Genomic DNA, 18,424 nt, shown 5'->3' with positions numbered 1-18,424 from the left:
TTCGTCTTTCCTTAATTTTTACCAAATTTTGGGAGGAATGTTGTGTCCTAGCAGACACAGGCAAGGGTTAAAATTGTAAGCCTACACTGAACACCCACCCACTACTGATGTCACGAAATCACGTGACACAGTTAATAATTAGGGCCAAGCGCTCGAGCTCGTGGCTCAATAACCCAGCTAATCTCCATGTCTGTGTCGCAGTCATTTATCACCATGTGGGCCTAGGGCCCCACGACATAACACCTACCTGCACCATCTCAATACCCTGAAGGTATTTGTTCAACTTGTTCAATTTGTTCAATATTTGTTCAACTTCTACTCGTGTGCCTTTTCAATGAGAAGTTTCTCTCTTTTCAGGCACTATGTGAAGGTCAAGTTTTTATAGGAAGCCCTGTTTCTCACGCTTCTAGCTCTACATCAAAGACCCAATTTCACTGTGTTTTTTTATTTATTTTATTTTTTCAGCTTGTGCTCAATCTCAAATACTATTTATTACTCAGGTATGGTTTGTCTTGCAATTTTTGAAGATTTCTCAAGAGATATTGCAGAGTTCAATTACTCGACTTTTCTATTTCAATTTGTGCATGTCACATGACCACTGCTTGAGAGTGTCCTGGCCGCGCTGCATTCGTGCAGTATTCCCACTAGAGATTGTACATCTCAACTTATGTTTTATTTATTTCTTTATTTTATAGAGCTACCCGTTAGGGTTTCCCGGCGCTAGAAAGGCAGAAGCAACTCAGCACTCACCAATCAGGATTATTGATTAAAGAGCCAGGTTTTAACGGCTCGGCGGAAACGAGCATGACAGTTCTCCACACAAATCTCGAGGGGGGGAGAGTAAGCATGAGCGCAAAATCCGCTCCGATCGCGGATTTTGCGGATTTTCGGTAAATCCGCGATCCGCGAACTCTCGCGGATTTACCGAGAATCCGCAATCCGCGATCGGAGCGGATTTTGCGGTCAAAAGTTCAAGCCTGCATAATTTACGATGGCGCCGGCAAGCTGCCAGCGCCATCCTCAAATGGTTACTTAATTAGCTTCGACAGGAAGCTCTAACAGATAAGATAAAGCAGGGGCTCGAGCGCCTGCTTTATTTTATCAGTTGGAGCTTCCTGTTGAAGCTAATTAAGTAACTTTTGCAGGATGGCGCTGGCAGCTTGCCGGCGCCATCGTAAATTATTTACATGGTGTCTGAAGGGCAGGGTTCATTCTGGCACGACGCATGTGCCCTAGTTGCAGCTTAATTTCAGTGACTCATTCATCAGCCAAAAAATAATCGTGAGCGTTGTGGAGGCTGGGCAGGTGTGCCTTGTGCGCTCGCATGGAAGCCCCGTCCGTTTGGCCCCGCCCACACACTCGAGGTGTGCACCGTCTTCCCGCCATTTACCCACTATGATGGACATTTCAATCAAGGGACCCCTGCGCACTTCGGCGCGATTGCATAGCAACACACACTTGGTCGCTGGAACTAGTTGAAGCGCAAATGCAGTGACTCATTCATCAGGCCAAAAAAAATCGTGATGCTGGCCAGAGGCATTTGCATCTTTGACTTTCACGAGCGCAATCCCCGTGCCTTTCCTGTGACCAGGGGCTTCTGTCTCTTAATCTGCTGCTCTGATCGGTCTCTGACCTTTTGTATACACAAGAGGCATGTGCGCTCGCATGGAAGCCCCGTCCATTTGGCCCCGCCCACACACTCGAGGAAGCCCCGCCCCCAAATCCGCCGATCCGCAAAATCCGCGGATTTTGCGGATCCACGATCCGTGAATCCGCAAATTCGTGAATCGTGGATCCGCAAAATCCGCCCATGCTTAGGGGAGAGTTACAAAGTCTTGGCCCCAGGTTGGCAAAGGCGCCACCTCCAATTTTCGAGAGTCTGTACTTCGGTAAAGAAAAAAGATGCTGAGAAGAAGAGCGAAGGGTGCGCGAGGGAATATAGCTCTTTTGAAGAGACTGAAGGTACACAGGTGCAACCCCCGCTCTGATCTTATGCATGAAGCTTAAAGCCTTAAACTTCACGCGACTATCAACTCTGAGCCAGTGGAGCTCGCGGAGGCGTGTGGTGATATGGTCCATTTTACGACAGCCGCAAAGGAGGCGCGTGGCTGCGTTTTACAACAATTGAAGTCGAGGTGTGACCGCCCTGGTGGACCCCAGGTAGAGAATGTTGCCATAGTCCAACCTAGAGGTAACCAAGGCGTTCACAACGGACTTCTGTGTATCAGATGGAAGCATCCAGAATATTTTTCGGAACCACCGCAGAATGGTGAAACAAGTTGCCGCCACCTTATTGGCTTGACATTTCATAGACAATGTGTTATCGATGATAACACCTAAGTTTCGCACATGCTCTGAAGGGGTGGGAAGTGGACCCATCACATCTGGCCAATGCCTAAGATTCCAGAGTTCAGGTTTATCCCCAAGCACCAGAACATCAGTCTTACTCCCATTAAGTTTGAGTAAGTTGAGGTTCATCCAGTCAGATATTTCACTGAGGCCGACCAGCAGGGGGGAGGTCGAAGTAGGATCCAATTGGGAGAGGGAAAAAACAATTTGGGAGTCAATGGCATAAGTAAATAAAGTCAACCCAGACCGTTGTGCAATAAGGGCCAAGGGAGCAAGATAAAGATTAAAGAGAAGAGGACTAAGGATAGAACCCTGGGAACAACGTGAGGAGAAAGATAGGTTTTAGATTTAGACAAGTGTGAAAAGATTTGAAAAGTCTGGTCCATCAGAAAAGATCAATGTTCAATTACTCTATTTTCCGAAATTTTCAATTTATGCAACATTACTCAATTTCAACGTGTGCAGTATACTCAAGAGGTATTGTACATTTCAACTACTCGAGTTTTTCCGTTTCTATAGAAGTGTGCACTACTACATGTCCATCGACAGATTCAGTTTGTTTAGTAGACATATTGTACAATTTAGGGGATGGTGACTGGTCCTATTCTCCCTTCAAGTCAAAGTACAATCCAAGTGATATGTAGGGGAATACAAATGTTTATGTTACTGTTTTTTAATCTTTCCCTTCACAGGATTCTTCATTGTGTTATTTCTATTCAACTCAATTCTATTGCTCATTTATCTCTATGTTTATGCTTGCATGCAGTTTTCCCTCGTTGGGATTGCCTATTTCTATTTACATGCATTTGCTTACACACGCTCAATAATTCAACTTACACTCTCTCGATTATTCAACTTTTCAATTATCTATGTACATGCATGTGTGCAATTATTCAATAACCTCAAGGTTCACGCCTTTCTGCACTATTTCCTCGTTGGGATTGTACACACTCTCAACAGTTCTATTGCTCTATTGTCTCACTCATATCAATGTGCATGCATCACCTGGCAGGGATTGTACACCTCAAGTTGCCCATTCTACTAGTATTCTTCAGTTGAGTTTACAATGGGTAAATACACTACTCTTAGTTTCAAATGGTCAAATCTATTTTCGAATGGTTTCAGATCTTTTGCACTAAGTATATTATGTGGGTTCTTATCAATGTCTCAATTGTTATTTCTTCCTGTGCATTGTCGTTCACATTAATGTATTGGTTTCAGCGATGCGAGTCGCCCTGCCTGTTGCATGAGAATTTATCGACTTGGTGAGCAAAGTGCAATTTTATTTGTTTTATTAGTGTTTTTCCTTTCCTACCTCGAAGCCTGCACAAGCTTACCATTGCACTTGGTTTTCAATTCAAATGGCTCGCGCACTTTACCTTGCTTATGGTGCCGCGCGCAGTCATTCAAGAGTCTTCCATGACATCCATCATGTCTTCCATCCTGTCTTCAACCCTGTCACCTGGTGCTTTACAGTAAGAGCGTGCCAGGAGTCTCTCGGTGTATGTCTTCTGTATGTACCTCCATCATTTGGCTGGCGGCTCCTATTCTATACATCTGCCCACTATACCTCAATGCTAACCTCATTCTGCACTTGGCAGTTAAAACCTATTTTTCAATCAAGGTTCTTCGTTTGCAATAGGACCATAAACATTATTGCTTTTTTACAAAGTTTTTCAAGGTGTCCTGCATTAGGAATTCCTCTTCAAGTACAAGTGGTGAGTGGTTCCCCTTCAATATTGGTGGGCAGTCAAAATATCGAACATTAAATTTCGACTTACACTAATATCAAGGTGACAATATCGAAGGGACAGAATATCGATCTTTAGAATATCGATGCATAGAATATCGACCCTAAGGTAAGTAATATTGATTTTTTATATATCGATGTAAGTAATATTGAAGTAAGTAATATCGATATGAAATATTTCAATGTTACTAATATCGATATTTATATTATTGTTATCTATTTTATTATGTATTTAGTATGTGTGTGTTATATGTGTTTTGTTAAGTGTTGTACTGGTTTTTAAAATATACGTATACAATTTGTATATGTTAATAATGTTTTTTTAAGTTAATTTTGTGTTTTAGTACCGTAGCGGGTTGTGGGTTTATAGGGGAATAGGGTGGGAAGTAATTTAATGACACTTAATTAATTATACATTTTTAGAAATTATAAATTAATTTTAATACATTTTTGCGTTTAAGTTCTGTAGGGCGTTGTGGGTTTATAGGGGAATAGGGTGGGAAGTAATTTAATTATAGTAAAATATATAATCATTTTGAGGAATTATTAAATATTTCTTTTTTTTTAAATTGCATTTTAGTTCTGTAGCGGTTTGTGGATTTTTAGGGGAATAGGATGGGAAGTAATTTAATTGTAATTAAGTAATAATTTATTTTCATTAATTGGTATTGATAATTATATTATTGTTAATTAATTATTAATTGGTCATTAATTTGTATTAATTAGTAATTAATTTTTATTAATTGAATAATTGGTAATTATGTTAAGTGTATTATTTTATTATTGGAGTGTGTTGTGCATTTATAGGGGAATAGTGTCATAAGTAATTGAAATCTAATTAAGTAAATATTACATTTATTATTGGATATTGATAACTAATTTATTGGACATTAAATATTATTTGGTAATTACTTTAAATAATAATTATTTTGGTTATGAAAAATCCTCCTCGCCGTCCTCACCGGTCGTGAACCCCTACTTTGTACATCTTGGGAGGACTGTGCATGCACGTGCCGTGCATGCACAGTCCTTGCACAACGTACAATGTAGGGGTTTGCATGATGTGTGCAAGAAAGGAAAGGGGTATCCCCGACTAGAGTTCCTAATTTCGGGATATGTGACCGTGTGTCAATACAATAATTAGGAACAGGATAAAAGGGCGGATAATTACTGACAAAAGAAAAAGAACACTAAATCTACAAAAACGTGTACGGTACAGTTAGATTTCATAACTTTTTTATTTTTTATTGTTAAACACTCATATATCAAAAAAGGGGGGAAGGAAAGGGAGGGACCAATATATTTTATACATTCATTGTTGTATGGTCTCCATCCTATTCTGTAACAGCATATAGTTATACATATTTGTCGCAATGGTTGACGCAATGGATGACTTATTTACAGTTTACATTCATGATGCTGTGTGACATATTACATTAAAATACATGGCTAAAGTGTATTATTTTATTATTGGAGTGTGTTGTGCATTTATAGGGGAATAGTGTCATAAGTAATTGAAATCTAATTAAGTAAATATTACATTTATTATTGGATATTGATAACTAATTTATTGGACATTAAATATTATTTGGTAATTACTTTAAATAATAATTATTTTGGTTATGAAAAATCCTCCTCGCCGTCCTCACCGGTCGTGAACCCCTACTTTGTACATCTTGGGAGGACTGTGCATGCACGTGCCGTGCATGCACAGTCCTTGCACAACGTACAATGTAGGGGTTTGCATGATGACAAGGAGGAGACCATGGTGAGGAGGAGGGCAGCCCGGAGATACCAGAGCAGGTAAGTGATTATTTCCTTTTTTGTTTAATTAGGGCGAGCGGAGCGGAGTGGAGTTCCACTTAGTTTTTTTTCAACTCCGTGGAACTCTGCGTAGTGGCACTTCACCAACTCCGCCCAGGGTTAAAGTAAACACTCACAAAAGGGCAAGGCATGGATAATTACTTTTTCAGGGTGCGAAAGGAGAGGTATGTTCAGGTCATCCAGCATGAGTGCCCCAGCAAAATGAGGAACCAGCTAATTGCAACTGCTTATGAAACCCTTACATGGCAGTGTTAGGCGCTTGAATGACCAATCTCTTATATTGAATTGTATTTCAGCATTATATAGCGCTTACTACCCCTATATAGATGTAGGAAAGTAGGATATGCTTGTATGGTTACCCCCATTTCTTTCCTGGTGCTATACTGTTTCTGACTTGGGATCCTGATAATCAGGACCCCAGTCTACCTGCTTTCGCCCCTAAATTGTTATGGTTAGTACTTGGGTATATCCCAGATTGGATACTAGGGTACCCTTATAAATCCCTAATATATAGTACTGAGTTACCCAGGGCATAGGTACCCCTAGGGGTCCCCCATGGGCTGAAGCATGTATTATGCCACCTATGGGAGACCATTCAAACTGTCACAACAGACCTGCCATTGCAGCCTGTGTTAGCTGGTGCTGCCACCACTTACAAAAGATATATGTTCCATATTCCTAAGTCACCCCTACAGCAGGCCTTTTCAATCCTGAGTGCAGGGTGCTCAGTTATAAATGTGAGGTTGCCCCTACATGAGCATGACACCCCTACATCCTTCGAAGTCCCTTCTCGAAGCAGGCTGTAACGAACCCTTACATGTTTGGTATCAAACTTATTGGAATAAACGGTGTGGAGGTATGATTCCAAGCACTGTAAAGGCCCCCCGTTAGGCCATTGGTGCACCCAGTACCCGTCTTCTAAACCTGGACAGCACAACATGGCTGCTGCCGACCAGAGACACAATTCTGCCCTCCTGCTGCTGAGCCAAGCTCGAGCAGGGGAAGGTAGAACACTATATATCCCGTCACAGGGAGGTGTGACCACCACCCAAACAGAGTTTAGAGTATTGGTGCCGGGTGGGAGCGCTTGCCAGCGCCACTCAGTCTGCTTGAAGGGCACGTTCGGTGCCCTTCTTGCATATTCCAGTTCATACCAGCTCAGGGAGCAGTTGGCTCCTGCTCTGGTGTGAAACTGGACAAAGGACATTGGAGTTTCCTCTCCACTGTCCAAACCCTCCCCGGGGAGGGAACCATGAATGGTCCCAACCCTTTCCTTAGGGTACTTAAGGGCTTACCTGAGGGTGGGTCCTAGATTCGTCATGGGACTTGATTCATTTCAGACACCAGTTCAACTTCAGCCGTCTAGGCACACTGGACTTCCCTCAACTTCGTTTTTGGCACCAAGGCTGAAACCGGTAAGATTCCTGCTGCACCTGATCTCTTCGCCCTGGTTGTCTGCTGCAACGTCTGTGCCTCTGCTCCATACAGGAAACCTTTCAAGGCCTGTGGGCATCCATGACACCTGAAGGAATCTCCCTTGAAGTGAAGGAGTCATTTCTATGCATCTGCAGGGACCGCAACTAAGCTGACCTGTCTGATGATCCTGGCCTCCCACAGATTCTGAAAGGCTCCGCAATGCAGGTGGTGGTTTTTCACTTACCCCAAGGCCTGTCCTGTCCTCTTAACCAAGTTTGAGGTCAGTATCCCTCGTCAGAGCCACAGGAACAGATCCCCTGTGTACCACTTTGACTTGCCGTTGCAAATGCTTGTTTGCTTCCTTCCATCATGATCTTCGGGCTCCATGTAGCCCCAACCTCAAGTATCTCCAGGGACCAGGGTGTGTTGTTGTAAGGATGCTCTCTTTGTTTTGATCCTATGTGGGAAGTGTTTCTATGTCTCGCTTGAGGATCAACACAAGGCAATTCTCCATTTGACCTGGGTGGTTCAACTCCTCCAGGATCTGGGATTTGTCATCAGTGCCTAGAAGTCTCTGTTGGTTCCATGTCAGTGTATAGATTTCCTAGGATTCCAAGTGGACTCTGAAAACGCAACTTCACTTAGCATCTCAGAAGTTGAAGGCGATCAAGAGGGACTTGAGGTTAGCACTCTCAAGCCTGGCTGTGTAGTTGAGATACTTTGCCAGGATAGTGGGTCTGTTGGAAGTGTCTGTTCATGCGATCGTTTCTGACCCTCTACTCTACAGAGCCAACCAACGTCTGAAGAGCCAATATCTACAGAAGGGCCTATCTTATGCAGATCCAGGAGCCTCCTCAGCAGACATCAGGACCGAGCTGTGTAGGTGGCTCAGACACCTGGAATCTAGGAATGGTAGAGACAATTTTGGTTGCTTGATGGAAGTGAAGATAGTGTCTGATGCCAGCAGATGTGGATGGGTAGTGAGATGCGGTATGGTGCTCATGGGGGAGGGGGGTGAGCGATGGTCAGTGACAGAGTTAAGTCTCCACATAAATTGCTCTGAGTTCCAGGTGGTATATTTTGCCATCAGGAATCTTTCCCCCACAGAAGACAAATTGCTGTATCTTACTTCGGATAGACTGTGTTTCAGTTGTACAATGTATCGACAAGCTGGGGAGAATGAAATCCTAATTGTTAGTGGAGATGGCAACGTTTTTTGGCATTTCTGTCTTCAGCATCAGATCTCAGTGGTGGCAGAATACATTCCAGGTCACTGGAATGTAGCAGCGGATTGGCACTCTTGATCCGTGACGGGAAGCAGTGATTGGATACTACATCCTTTAGTGCTCAAGAGTCTCAGTCAACCATTGGCTCTTTGTTCAGAGGACCCTTTTCCATCACAACTCAACAAACAACTCCCAGTATCTTTCAGTTGTTGACCATATGCTCTGCTAGCCACTGATGTGTTTCTCCAGGACTGGATTCAAGAGGAAGATGAGAGCATGATGTGCCAATACATACTGTTGTGGACCATACTACTGGTAATTGAGGTCATGTGTGTTTTGGCATGTTTGTGGATTCTTCGGAATTATAGTTTTTACTGGATGTTGTGAAAATAAATCAATAAAGAAAGTAAGGCTTAAACCTCACCTCCGTGTCTTTAATGTAAATGAAACTCTTTCCTTCTTCATAGCAGGCAAACTTTTCATTAAGACAAAGCTGTCCATAAGAGCAACATGTACAGAAAAACTGGTATTTGGACACAATAAGGGACTGTCCATGTCTAGATCTGACAAGTAACCGCCCTCGCCGCGAAGTGTCGCAGGAATGCTGCTCCCGCACGTGATGCCTTGGAGAGGAGCAGAAGCACAAGTGGGAACAGCACATGTACATAGCTTCAAGTTTTAATCTAGCTCATGTGAGACATTACAATGCATCCAGAGTGACACTTTGAGTGACATTATCTGATATCTTATAGTAAATTAGGAATGACAGAAATCACCCCTTGCTTGCTTTGCAGAGGTCTAGAAATAGTCCTAAAAAGCCAGTACTGGCTAAAGATGTCAGTGGAACAAGAAAGAGCCATTTCCCAAATCCTCCCCAAAGCTCACACTCATGGATGGGGTCAAGCACAAGAAGCTACATTTATTTTCTGAAGTACTTCATGGTGAAATAGAAATATATTGGTCCCATGTCAAATAGTTTATAGCTGCATACATTCATGCACCTTAGAACACATATTTCAATAAAAGATGATTATTTTGACTGCTGGACAGTAGTGAGCACACTTCTTACTATGCATTGCCAGAGTGACACAGCATGTCCTGTGTATGCCAGTATGCCTGTGGTAGCTGCAGGTAGAGCATGATGTGGGACGTTCCACTGTTGTGCAAACAGAGAAGCCTTGGTGCATTAAGCCGCCCTGCAGAAGGAAGCCTTCAGCACGGATGGGTAAGCAGTTATCTCTATTTTGGGGGGTGTGGAAGATGTGGATGATCACCCTTCTAATAGGATGGATTGAGATGGACTGCGGGACACTTACTGCCCTTAGCTCAGTTCAGTGCTTTATTGTGAAAGGAGAGTCACTGCGGTACTGTTGTAGTGAAACTGAATCAACGTGGACAGAGAGGCTGGACCTGCACCTGGCTGCATCTTGTTTGTGAAAGAGCTGCGGAAAGTTATTACAAATAAGCACCTCATTGCATATAAAATGTGCGACTAAGAATTTAACTCTGTTAATGCAGATACCAGCAGTAAAATACCTCAGTCTAATACCTGATGCATGGTACTTGGCAAGGCTGCATGTGTATTCTGAAGGTTGCGAAATGAAGAAGAGATGCACACTTTTTTCTATGATGCTGCAGGCTGCTTTATTGTCATAGGGGTACAGAGGTCAAAGCTCCCAATAAAATAAGAGATGCACAATTATGGAACGAGATACTGGTCCTGGCCTGGCACTGATATGCACTATTGTAAAGGAAGATGTACACTGGTGCTGCAAGTCAAAGTAAGGGGAGCCCGTTGCTGAAGTCGTATGGCCTACTACCCCATGCTGTATGCTGTGGTTGCTAGAACAACATTGCAAATTACAGTTTAATAGACTAATCGATGAAGATCCTGGAAGGAAAGCCCTTACATGTATGTTTATTATGTATATATAATTTAAAAAACATAGATGAAAAATCCAAAGCTGGGGGGAAAATGTTTGACACCAACCAAGAACGCCGCCTGCTAGCACAGCTCCACGGTTCCTCGAGATGGGTGTCGCTCTCCCATCGGACTATGCTAATTTCACCTCTGCATTTTACCTTAACATTCTGGATGGATGAAGTACCCCTGCCTTCAGCACTATCTTCATTTCCTGACATTATGGTGTAGAAGACCGCATATTCCATAAACTACAGCGGGGGTGCTCTCTGACTGAAATTGCAACCACCATTTCGTTTTTTTTTTTGTTTTTCATGCTGGCGCTTCTCTGGAACTTTTAAATGGAGGTTTTCGACGGCAAGATGGCTGCCGTGAGGTGGTGGTGAGCAGTCGCTCCAGGTCTCTCTCCCCAGGACACCCTGATGGACCTTGAATAAGGATACATACCCCCCTATGGATCTAAACAGCTGGTTGCAGGCAGGTCTGCTCAAGGTGCATTCAAAGTACCCTGCGACTAAAGCACAACTCGGTCGGATACTGTTAAAGCTAACCGAGTGGAGGGCAGAGCTGTGTGCACAACTGATGAAAATGCCGGCTCGGGCAACCAAGGCGGATAAAGACAAAGAAAAGGAGAGACCAAGTGCCCAACAAGATACACCATTAAAGCTACAAGGACTGAGTGGCAGAGGTGACCAGGTAACTACAAAAGGGAGCGGAAACGATGTACCCCCAGGATTGCAACAGCGGGGACCTGGCGCCATACGGAAAATAATACCCCCGGCTCAAAAAGTGAAGAGAGTCGAGAAAACGGGGAGAACTGAGAAGGCAGAGGCGCGATCGAAAACAGTTGCAGTACCAGCGCCACCAGAACGAAAAGATCGTCCCCGGCCTGGACAAGACTCGGGTCACCCCGCCGAAATCACTGCCACCAACGCAAGGCAAGGCTTAACCAAAGGTAAAGAAGCGGCACTAAGGCAGCCTACCTTGCTAGAAGTGTTTACCCCAAGCAGAAGCTCCCAGCCGGACACGGAGCTAGCCGCGAGCAGAGACGTCCTCGAGGACGCAACAGCAGACGCTCCCGGTGCGGAGGTACTGGTCGCTAGGCAACCTCGAGACTCGGCAGAAACCATCGCCAGTAGCTGCGGAGACGGCGAAGGAGGAGGTAACATGGAAGCCGCGGCTCCCAAGGTAAATCAGAGCGGCAGTAGTGGAGCGAATGAAACCAAAAGATGAATAATAGTCCATTAATATCAGACATAGGCGGGGGGCCACACAGTCCCGGAGCAGCAGGAAGTGCAGATATGATGGAGGCGCTAATTCAATTAGAAGCCGAAATGAGCAGCAAAAAAGATAAAGAATTAAATAATGAGGCCAACAAATCCAACATAGCAGGAAAAAATGCTTCAATGACTGGTGAAAAAAACTTGGGTTTGGAGAAAAAAGAGGGAGCCTCAGTGGAAGGGGAATGCTTCTACTCAGTAAATGAAGGAACCGATACCACCCAATCAAGCGATGTCACGTCAGAAGAGGGGGAGGTAGAAGAAGAAACAAGCTCTGGCTCTGGCTCAAATCTATCAACGAAAGGAACTATGCAGAAAAAGAGAAGGATAAAGGGTAGAAGGCATGTAGGAGTAGTAGGATCACCCTTGCTAGGAGGAAAGAAGTTAGACTGGGACTACTCTGCAACTTCGCAGACATACCTAGAGGAAGGCAATTCTCAGTCTTTAGGCAATACCCCCATGCCAGTACATTATCAGGCCCCCTTTGACATGATATGCTCCACACTCAAACAGATGCAAGGGGAAGCAAGGACAGAAAGTCGAAGGGCTAGGCAAGCCACAAAAAAGATCCAGAACACCCTCAGGAAGGTCAACAAACTGTATGAAGGTGTCGTTGAGAGAGTGACTGAGGTGGAGGAACGAACTGGGAAGCTAGAGGATGATGTTAGGGGGTGGCAGGACTTCAAATTAGAGCACGAGAAATTGACGTCTGATCTACAATGGAAGTTGAAAGACTTTGAAAACCGCCAGAGGCGGAATAACATTCGTATTTTGGGTGTGGAGGAAGGAGCGGAGAAGGATGACATTATGTACTTTATTGTTAACCTCCTAAAAGGAGCCTTTCCCGAATCACAGTGGGAGCGGGAAAGAGAGATTCAACGAGCCCACAGATTTCCCTTTACCATCAGAAAAGGTCGAGGGGGAGAGGGGCAGGCAGCTCAACATGCACTGCCTAGGGCTATCTTGATTTATGTTGGAAATTACCTGCTCAGGGAGGAAATAATGGACAAGGCCAGACCTGACAAAAAAAGATCCTTTGAGGGAATCACCTTTTTTGCCAGGCCAGACTTCTGCCACGTGACGGTGGAGAGAAGATGGAGACTCAGGCAGCTTATCAAACCCTTTCAGGCCCTAGGATCTGAGGCGTTTCTGCTATTTCCTGCGAGGCTAAAAGTGGTTACAAGGGGTAGAACAAATATCTTCTTGTCTGAGATTAAGGCTCAACAATTTTTGGAGGAGATTAAGGCACAGAAAGGGAGATGAGAAAAATTGAGCTGATGAACTCCAGAGAGCTGAAAGGAGCACATCCGGGGGTATTCACGGTTAGAGGAAGATGTTGACCTTGTAATATTGTTGCTCAAACTATTGTTAAGGGGGTAGCACACGTAAGAACAGCGGGATATATAAGCGGAAGGTGTAGAGGGGGGGCACATACTCTACAGGGTGTTGAGCGATGGGTGAAGAGGGGAGAGAGGAGCGATCCCCACGATCTACTGCGGCTACACATAGGTCTCATGGACCTATTTGCCAGTAAAGGGGGGGAGGGGGAGGAACTCAGAGGGGGGGTAGGGTGGGAGTAGGGGGCAAGGGGGGTAAAAAGAGGGTTAAAAATGTTAAAAAAAAGTGAGGAAGGTTGTAAGAAGGAGCACAGGAAAGTGCACTTCATAGCACAGGGAATTCACATTTGTCAGTATGTATTACCCAGAAGGATGAGGATACAAGACAATTATTGGATATATCACCAAAGCAAAGTGTTGGATGGTATAGGTAATGCAGAGTTGGGCAAAACTTATGATGTATTTTAAATGACTTGTAGAATTGCAACTATTACCATCTGTGGTCTTAACGATTCAGGGAAAAGACTGAGAGTGGCAGCATTACTTAGGACCCTTAATTTGGATTTGGTTTGCCTCCAAGAAACTCATGTTGAAGCTTCTAAGGGGTATCTTATGGATCAATTAGGGTTTTCTGTACTGGCAAACACGAAGCAAGGGACGAAGCATAGAGGGGTGGCGGTACTAGGAAGAACCACTGACGTAGAGATAATAAGGAAATCAGAGGATCAATGGGGAAGGTGGGTAATATTGGAAGTAAAATTCAAGGGAGAACAATGTACCATAGTCTCTGTGTATGGCTCGACAGAAGATGATCCTGACCTTTTCCAATTTTTAGATACGGAGTTGGCACTATGGCCCGAGCCAATTATATGCTGTGGAGACTTCAATATTCATGATCCCAGTAGTTCATTTTTACAGACGGGGAGGGCATATGCAGGGAGGAAAAAGAGAACCCATAGGGCACTGACAGATATGGTGTTAAATAATTCGTTAGTGGATCCATGGATCAAGCTGTACCCTGGTGTTGATGGAAGTACATTCTATTCGGCCCCCCACAAAGTACTTGTTAGATTGGATTATTTTTTGATGTCATCCCCCTTATTATCAAATGCACAAATGGAAAAACAACCCCGAATTGTTTCGGATCATAGTCCTTTGATTCTAACCATTAGACTGGGCCAGGCACGGCAAAAAGGTACGCAGTGGACATTCGATAGAGCCCTTCTGAAGGATGAAGGATATAGGGCTCACATGACAGATTGGATTAGTGCCTATTGGGAGATTAATAAAGGTACGGCTCCTGTTGGAGTGGTATGGGATGCCTTTAAGGCTGGGGTACGAGGTGAGACAATGAGTTATGTGTTTTCAGCCCAGAAAAGGACACGACTTAAAATTAACGAAGTGTATCAAAAGCTGATTAGAGTTGAGGAGAAATTGGCTGAGGATTTAGAAAACAGGGTACCAATAGAAGAACATCTGCTAAACATAGTGGCTCTAAGAGCGGAGGCGATAGAAAGTATCTAAAAAAAAGCAGCAGAAAATTACCTAACTAAGAGGGAAGCCGCTTACGAGCTGAGCGAGAAGGTAGGCCACTTACTAGCAGTACGAACCAGACAGAGATTAGCAGCATCAGATATTGTGGAGATAACGGACAAGAATGGAATTATGGTCACTGAAACAACTGAAATAAGGGAAGTGTTTAGGCAGTTTTACGAAGAGCTATATACTAGAGGTAGTGCAGGAACATCTAGTGAAGTTGGAAGTTATTTAACTGATATTATCCTTCCGGGGTTATCTGAAGAAGAAAAGACTTGGCTGGACTCCACTTTTACTTTGGAGGAATTTCTCACAGCATTAAGCACGTTACCTTCGGGTAAAGCAGCTGGCCCAGACCAGCTCCCGGCGGAGTTTTATAAAGTATTTTATCAAACTGTCGGAATTGAAATGTTTAAAGTTATGCTGGAGGCGCAGAAGGGGGATAAGATACTCGAGTCATGGGGGGAAGCAGATATCATTGTCATCTTAAAAAAAGGGAAAAATTCGACACTCCCAGGGTCATATAGGCCTATTACACTGATGAATGCAGATACTAAGGTGTATTCCAAGATTTTAGCGACAAGATTGGCGGAGGTAATAGAGGGATTAGTAAGCCATACTCAGCACGGGTTTATCCCCGGAAAAGATACCACGCAGCATATTAGACAGGTGATTACAACTTTTGACGCAGCGGATGTCCTGGGGGACTCCGCTGCGGCACTCTTTTTGGATGCCGAAAAGGCGTTCGATAGAGTCTCCTGGGAATACTTATGGCAAATATTAAAACGAAATGGATTGGGGAATAGTTTTATAACAGCAATACAGACTCTTTATAAGAACCCGTCAGGAAGGATTAGAGTCAATAGAGGTAAATCGGCAGCAGTTAGGATTGAGAGAGGGACTAGGCAGGGCTGCCCATCTTCCCCACTACTATTTGCTCTCTATCTGGACCCATTGATAAGGAAATTGGAAAACAATGGTAGGATTCCCCCAATAAGGTTGAATGGATGTGAGGTAAAAACTCTTGCCTATGCCGACGATGTGGCCATTTTAACACCTAATCCCAGCGTGGCCATAGGGGAAATCGAGTCCGAAGCACAAAGGTTTGGGCAAATATCTGGGTACAGTTTAAATAGGTCCAAAACTCAAATAGTATGTAACCAACATAGTGTGTTTAATGATCAAAGAGTTGTGGACTCAGCGGTATATTTGGGGGTTGTGATTACAGCTAATTTAGACTTGTTGGTACAGAATAATCTAGCGCCCCTGATGTCAAAAGTTAAGTCGGACCTGGATCGAATGAACAATTTACATTTGTCGTTAGTGGGTTGCACCAACGTTATAAAAATGTTAATATTACCGAAATTTTTGTATTTTTATAGGACAATACCGTTATTTATTGAGATAAAATGGTTTAAAGATCTTGAAAAAATGCTGAACAGATTTATTTGGGCACATGGCAAGACCCGTAGGGCATACCGTTTTATGTCGCTGCCTAGAGAGAGGGGAGGCTGGGGGGTGCCTGATTTTAGATTATATTACTGGGCTTCGGCACTGCAATACATGCGTGGATTGATAGGTGGGGGTGGCTTAGACGATAGAACAACAAATGATTCATCCAGGATTTATTCCATCGTGTTGGGACCGGAGGTAGAGAACTCCTTTTTCAAATGTATTGACTTTGCATATTTTAAAAGAACTAGATTTAAGACGGTTCAAGCCGCAATTAAAATTTGGATTGCCGTAATGAAGAAAATTGGATTAGGGCGATATAACTGGTATACAAGGTTGCATAAAAATGTGTCCCTTCCAGTGCAGATTTTTGATGATAGTACAATGGCGGGCTGGATGGAGAAGGGGATAGTGCAGATTGGGGATGTGAGGAATACGGAGGGGGTGTTCCAGTTTACAGATCTGATTACCAAATTTGGATTAGATAGGAGGGATCTTTTTAAATTTTTTCAGCTAAGAAGTTTTTGGGGGAATAAGCAGGGTGGGCGCGTAGGGTTTACTAAGGTAGAAATACTGGAGAAAATAAGGTTAGGGGGAGACTGTTCAATACGGTCGTTCTACGCAAACTTGCTAGCAGGGAAATCAGATGATATGGACAAGTATATTCAGAAGTGGGCAGACAAGCTGGAAGGCGAGGCTACCTGGTTTAAAGAGTCACTGGAATTGGGACAAACTCTCCTCTGCTCAGCACCACTCCAATCACAGCAGTATAAAACCCTTTACTCATTATATTTCACCCCTGCTAAGATAGCAAAATGGGGGGGTAGCGTAGGTACTACATGTCCAAGATGTAGTTCTCTTGATGCAGATTTAATTCATTTATTTGCTGTATGCCCGCAGATACAAACAGTGATAAAAGACATAGAGAGGTTTTTTGATGCAACCCTGAATATCCAGATTACCTTAAAACCACCAGAAATATTGCTAGGAATAGTCACGGATACTAATGTCATTCAGAAGGAGTTTATTTTTGTCGCAATGGCAGTTTTTAGATTATGTATAGCCAGGGCTTGGCTGTACAAAAGCCCCCCAACAATGCAAGTTTGGCTGGCTAATCTTTTGTCAACTTATAATCTGGAAAAAAACATCTATGCCCGGAAAGGTAGAAAAGGGAGGAGATTAGGGGTAAGGATATGGGACCCCATTATAAGATGGAGAGAGCGGTTGGGCTTGACGGATTAGGCTAGGAAAATTTGAGGAATGTATGTGACATTTTGCTGTATTATTTTGTGTTGATACTAATTTACGTATGATGCTTTGATGAATTTCGCATATGATCTAAAACGCTACATGAATTCAAATGTAACTTTGAAGAAAGAATGTACTATGAAGTGTGCGAACTGTCCAATGAGAAAAATAAAAAATATATTTAAAAAAAAAAAAAAAATGTAGGTTTTCAACTTCATTTCTTTTGGAATCTTACTCAATAGACTTTGCTTTACATTCTCCTGGCAAGCTTCCTAACCTCATAGCATTCACTTCTTTCTTTCAAATAGACACTGGAAGTATATATAATTTATTTAGAAAGACAATTATGCTGGCTATTTGAATTTGAAATTGAGACTGCCTCACTACGTTACCCAACACACTGCTTGGAGTACTTGAAGTTATTTTTAAGTGACAGAGGGTCCCTCTCAGGTTCTCACTCACTATAACAGCCTTCATAAAACTTTAGTTTAGACCCTCTCCAATCTAGTGGCCTGTTACTACCATGAATCTCAGTTTGAGTTTATTGGGGAAATTCGGGCAATAAAACATCAATCTGCATCTCCCACTCTTCTGGATCCTAATCCCTTTTCAATACTATTGGATAACATGGAGGACTCCTATCCTACTAAGCAAGCGTCCCATTCGTCAGTTAATATGTCAAGGCACCAATTTCTGTCAACAAATCTACTTAAATAATAAACAGTACTCCTGTATTTTCAGCAATCAAGAGGGTTAAAAAAGACCCTCCCTCGCCCTCTAAGTATTCTCCTCCTATACCTATGCAACTAATCCTCGAGGAAATAGGAGCTCTTAAACCGTATGTGGAGGAAACAAACAGGCACAATCAGAGCCTAGTAAAAATAAATGGTCAGCCATCGACAACAGATTCACACAAATGGAACATAGAGGTGAATCCCTTCAAGCTATACCTCAACACGTCACTTTTCTACGAACAGAAGTTTTCAGTTTCAAGAAACAAGTGCAAGACCTTGAGAACCACAATAGGCAGAACAATCTTTGTTTTTTCGGCTTGGTAGAGGGTTTGGAGGGTTCTCATCCTATTT

This window comes from Lissotriton helveticus, chromosome 5_1 (assembly GCF_964261635.1).
Source record: "Lissotriton helveticus chromosome 5_1, aLisHel1.1, whole genome shotgun sequence".
NCBI lineage: Eukaryota > Metazoa > Chordata > Amphibia > Caudata > Salamandridae > Lissotriton > Lissotriton helveticus.
Note: the sequence above shows the minus strand (reverse complement) of the source record.